General features: G+C 43.5%; 1 pseudogene; it reads left to right on the top strand.

The window, feature by feature from the left end:
• Positions 1–3,489: 3,489 nt before the first annotated feature.
• On the top strand, positions 3,490–4,926 carry LOC110211196 (protein FAM50A pseudogene; annotated as a pseudogene).
• The last annotated feature ends 1,141 nt before the right edge of the window (positions 4,927–6,067 follow it).

Raw genomic sequence — 6,067 nt, forward strand, 5'->3', positions numbered from 1 at the left:
GACCGTGTTGCCTCTAGCACAGATTTCTGATGTTCATATCTCTTATGTTTGTATTATCTGCTTTTCGAGACTGTTTTCAAGTACCATTTCCACTTCTTCACATGGCAGTTCTACTTTAACTAATGATGAAAATTGATCGCTACAGGAAAAACTGTTCTATTTTACTTTTTTTTGTTGTTTTCCTTCCAGTTTTATCTTTAAAAGCTCATGATATGACTCAATTTGGTCTTAATGATATACTTATGGCAGGTTATTTCTCCCACCCCCTTATTTTCCATAGATCTGTGAGATAATATTGCTCATGATATTCCATGCTCAATAATAGTTTGCAAGTGTACATTCTTCAATGGTGTTGCCCTTAGCCGCCAGATCACTCTACTTGGCAAGGAGAACAACCGTTTGTTGGCTGAAATGGTTTCTATGCTTTTTTGGCTTCCTTGTTTGGGTGACTGTTTTACAAGATTTGTTAAATTTCTTTCTAAAATTGTATTAGAGTCAATATCTTTACTTTCATCTTTTTCCCATTAGTCAGAGCACCACAGCTTTTAAAAATCAGTTGATGTTGTAAAGACATCCCATGTCTTCTTTTCCTCTTTATCCTTTCCCATAATTTGATGTTAATTTTGAGCTTTGTTCTAACAAGCTGATGATCTGACTGCACACAGGTAACTGATTCTGAAATGGCACCCTTGGCACCAACCTATTGTTTCTTTGCTGTTATAATATACAGTAATCAATTTCATTTGGGAGGATATTCATCACTTGCAATGCCTAATACCTTCTGACATTTTTCTTGAAGAAAGTATTCATATACATGATCCTGATACTTCTAAATAATTTACAAGTCTTTGGCCTCTTTCATTTCCTACTTCTAATCACATTTTCCATTTTTACTGCCTTTCTATGTACCTACTTTCATATGGAAGTCATCAGATATCAAGGGATATGTCGATTTGGTTTGGAAAGTCTTGTCAAGGTCCACAAACAATCTCTTTACTTCTTCATCCTCTGAAATAATGATGGCATATAAGCTGCCACAGCCTTCGGAGTGGTCCCCTTCCCCACTTTAATCATGAGCACCACCAAGTGAAATAATTATTTGCCACATATCTACCTCAGTTTCACCAACTATACAATGAGAGCCCTGGACCACATGACTCTGAAGGTCTCTTCCAGTTCGGAGGTTTCTTGTTATCCTTGAGTATCTGTTCAAAAAAAATTGTTTATTCATAATTGCCTCTCCTAGAAGAACTTGTGAGGCATCTTTTTCTTTTTTAACTACCAGTTGGTATGTCTAGCTGTTAATTCTACTCTATTTACCCCAAAGCCTGGGAACTGAGAAGTCCCTTGCTCACCTTGGACATTATGTATTTTGGCCTACTCTACAGGAAGTGCTGCAGAATAATCAAGCTCTATGTGATTATCAGAGAGAGAGGGTGACATTTTATCCCTCCTGTGCAGGTGACTGTACTTACGTTCTTAGTCTGAGAGGTGAGATATTGTGCATCTACACAATCAGAATTAACTCTTGAGCCTCCACTTTCCAGAAGTTTCCTCTGCTCCTCCATGAATCTGAGTATTTCACTAAACATTGGTTATATGACCTGGGCACAACGGAATTAGCCACCCAGACAAACTGACAGACGTGCATGGGTACCATGTGAGATGTTCTTAGACTTGGGCAATGCATGATAGAACATCTACCATATGATTGCACAAACACAATTTCTCCTTGACCTAGATTACACACACAGACACACACACACACACACACACACACACACACACACACACACACACACACACAATCATGGAGGTCTTCTACAAACCAATGAGTTCTAGGAAGGACACATCTCAGTTGCTGTGTCCCCATAGGTTTCTTTCCACCTTCCAGGAGTAACAAAAAAGGGTTAATACAATAAAACATAGTTCCCAAATGTTCAACTCCTGAAAGTCAGAGTTGGCTCTCAAGATCTCTGTATTTCTGCTTGTAATTTTGTAGCAGGCTGCAACCTCCAAGCCTCCCTCTGCTTGCTTCTTGGTTTGTTATTCACTGGCTGGTAGTTCACTGACAGAGCTAAGTCTTAACTGCTTATTTTTCCTGTCCCTCCCAAATTATTCATCACTTGTGGAATGCCAGAGTTTAAGCAAGGATAGATTAGAGTCAAAAGGAGACTCTCCCCCATCCTCATCTTGCTTCCTGGTCTCTTTCTGTCCTTGAAGTGGTCTGTCTTTCCACATGGCCAAGAATTATGTTCACTCCCCTCTCTGGTTCTTCTAATCAACCATCTAACCTGGCTGCTCCCTCCTCCTCTCCTACCCCAGGTGTTACTGAAAGTGGATAGAGTGTTATGTGGTTCTTCCATTTAGAGGCAACTTCCTTTTGTCTCCTGTTTTCATTTATATTGTGAACATCACAATGGGGGGGGGGTAAAGTTAATCCTGTGATATACCACTGGACAAAGATGACACGTTGATTATCAACAGTTACACAGATATTTCTATGAAGTCTATGATTTTCTTAGCACTTGATAATCTCCTTTCCATCTATTTGCTACTCTCCTTGGGAAGTGGAAGGGACTGAGAATTTTTTGTTTTGGTTTAGAGAAAGCTGGCACTGAGGCAGTGATACCCGAATTCTCTCACCTTGGTTATATGATGGCAGTGTGACCTTGGATGAGTCACTTAACTACTCAGTACTGTAAGCAACTCTAATACTGTAAACTTTAGAGAAGATGCTGACCTACATTGACAGAGGGAATTTCTTCATCTTATTAAAAATGACTTTAGTGCTCCAACTTGGAATACCATAAGAGTCTCTTTTTTTTTTAGGGGGGGAGGTTAGACAATTGGGGTTAAATGACTAGGCCAGGGTCACACAGCTAGTAAGTATCTGATGCTGGATTTGAACTCAGGCAGGTCCTCCTGACTCCAGGGCCGGTGCTCTACCCATTGCGCCACTTAGCTGCCCCTTACCAAAAGAGTCTTAGCCAGCCCCTTTTCAACTACAGGAAGATCCAGTTACAGCAAAGAAAGTATCTGGAGTTCTTTCAAGAACAGATTATAGTAAAATTTACCAGAAGGAGGAAAGGAGAATGTGAGTTCCTAGAAGATCCCAGATCATCATCACCTTCTTCTTCTTCTTCTTCTTCTTCTTCTTCTTCTTTCTTCTTCTTCTTCTTCTTCTTCTTCTTCTTCTTCCTTCTTCTTCTTCTTCTTCTTCTTCTTCTTCTTCTTCTTCTTCTCCTCCTCCTCTCCTCCTTCTTCTTCCCCTTCATCTTCTTCTTGTTCTTCTTCCCCTTCTTCTCCTCTTTCTTCTCCTCCTTCTTCTCCTCTGTCTCCTCCACCTTCTCTTTCTCTTCCTCCTCCTCCTTCCCCTTCCTCTTCCTCTTCTCTTCTCCAGCTGCTGCACCACCTCCTCTTCCCACGTGGTACTGACGCAGCAGCGAGTTGACGTAATCACGGGGCTATAAGCCGCGCTGCGCCTGCGCAGAACAGACTTCTTCCTCCGGTGCCTGGGTGGGTGGGGACATTCGTTGCTGCCATGGCTCAGTACAAGGGTGCGGTCAGTGAGGCGGGCCGAGCCATGCAGCTGATGAAGAAGCGGGAGAAGCAGCGGGAGCAAATGGAGCAGATGAAGCAGCGTATCACCGAGGAGAACATTGTGAAGTCCAACATCGACAAGAAGTTCTCGGCTCATTACGACACGGTGGAGGCCGAGCTCAAGTCCAGCACTGTGGGTCTTGTGACCCTGAACGACATGAAGGCCAAGCAGAAAGCGCTGGTGAAGGAGCGGGAGAAGCAGCTGGCTAAGAAGGAACAGTCCAAAGAACTTCAGCTAAAGCTGGAGAAACTGCGAGAGAAGGAACGCAAGAAGGAAGAGAAGCGGAAGATCTCCAGTCTGTCCTTCACCTTGGATGAGGAAGAGGAGCCTGAGGAAGACAGGGACGTGGCAGATCTTGACTGGGAAGACAGTGTAGACATGAGCAAGAACAGGCCAGGTTCCTACCTGCAGAGCGTTAACAAGCTCAGTGGAGAAGGGGTCTCTTCAAAGAAGAGAAAATTAGGGAAGAACCCAGATGTGGACACGAGCTTTCTTCCTGACCTGGATAGAGAGGAGGAGGAAAATAGGCTCCGAGAGGAACTTCGACAGGAATGGGAGGCTAAGCAGGAGAAGATCAAGAGTGAAGAAATTGAAATCACGTTTAGTTACTGGGATGGCTCTGGGCACCGAAGGACGGTAAAGATGAAGAAGGGGAACACCATGCAACAGTTCCTGCAGAAGGCTCTAGAGATCCTTCGGAAAGACTTCAGTGAGCTAAGGTCAGCGGGAGTGGAGCAGCTCATGTACATCAAGGAGGATCTGATTATACCTCAGCATCACAGCTTCTATGACTTCATCGTCACCAAAGCCAGAGGGAAGAGTGGCCCACTCTTTAACTTTGATGTCCATGATGACATTCGACTAGTCAGTGATGCCACAGTAGAGAAAGATGAGTCACATGCAGGAAAGGTGGTGCTAAGGAGTTGGTATGAGAAGAACAAGCATATTTTCCCAGCCAGCCGCTGGGAGCCCTATGATCCAGAGAAAAAGTGGGACAAGTACACCATCCGATGAGCAGAGCAGACCTGTAAGACAGCCTGTGATCTTTGTCACCTCACCTTTCCTGCATCCCCACCTACCCACCCAACCACTCCTTTATTTGTTAGGTCCGATAGAGAAAGTTAGCAGCTGCTCTAGACATCCTTCCTTCCTGCTGGATTCTCCTAACCCTCCTTCCCTCCCCCATTGTGGGGCTTCACCTTTCCCACTGGTTTTTGAGGTATATCTAAGTCACCTAGGTTCACACACATCCAACTGGGAAGCAGACCCAGGGATGGACATAGGGTGGGGGTGTGGCAGAAATGGTCCCCTGAATTTCTACTCCCCAATTCTACTTTAATTTTCATGTTTCTTATTTTAGAATAAACTTTTTCATGAGGAAAAAAAAGGTATCCCAGTGGAGCTCTAAAAAGGTGTGTGTATTGGGGGAGAGAGAGGGGGAGAGAGAGAGAGAGAGAGAGAGAGAGAGAGAGAGAGAGAGAGAGAGAGAGAGAGAGAGAGAGAGAAGAGAGAGAGAGAGAGAGAGAGAGAGAGAGAGAAAATGAATCTATAAACCTGTCTACTTGTCTAAGGCTGGACAAAAACAAAACAAAAAACCTATCAGAATGCTGGATGGAAAGTACCAAACATAAGCAGGCTGGTCCCACCAGCAGTGCAACTTGAAAGCCCAGGGGCAATGGAAGAAAGGCCTCAAGCAGAATTCTGCTTAGGGACAATCTCAAACCCTACAAAAGCAGAAGAAAGCCCTGAAAGGGTAGCCTCTGAGTCCCAGCCACAGTAGGAAGCCCCTAGCTCAACAGGCAAGGCAGACTAGAGTTAAACCACAGCAGGAGGCAAGGCAAATCAGTTTCTGCAAAAGGTGGAACCTAATCTTAGTCCCTGCACTCAGAACAAGTTTTTTTTAACAATGAAATCACAGGTCCAGTCCACAGCTGCTTCTCAATGAGCAAAAAATTGATTGCTTAATGGACAGCTTAAGATCAATAAATGGATCAAGCATTTATTTAGTATCTCACATATGCTCAACACTAGAGGCTAAGTGCTGGAAATACAAAGACAAAAGTGAAAACATTCCCCACCCTAAGTGGGCTTATATTTTAACAGGGGAGAAGACAGGTACTTACATAAAATACAGAAACAAAATTAATCTGTGGTCATTTTGGGAGAGAGATACTAGCAACTCAGGGATCAGGAAAAATTTTATGTAGGAGGTGACAATTGAGCTGTTTTTAAATGATCAACTTTGGCCCCAAAGAAGGAGTAAGGATCCCACCTTTTGTTTTTTGAATATGTGAACCTCTTTGTAGAGGGTATATGGCAGCTACTCGTGGAAGTGGATAGCACACTGGGCTTGGAATCAGAAAGACTCATCTTCATGAGTACAAATCCAGCCTCAGACATTACTAGCTCTGTGACCCTGGCAAGTCACTTAACCTTGTTTGCCTCAGTTTCCTCATCTGTAAA

This window comes from Phascolarctos cinereus, unplaced genomic scaffold, assembly GCF_003287225.1.
Source record: "Phascolarctos cinereus isolate Bilbo 61053 unplaced genomic scaffold, phaCin_HiC Scaffold_1;HRSCAF=81, whole genome shotgun sequence".
NCBI classification, from domain to species: Eukaryota; Metazoa; Chordata; class Mammalia; order Diprotodontia; family Phascolarctidae; genus Phascolarctos; species Phascolarctos cinereus.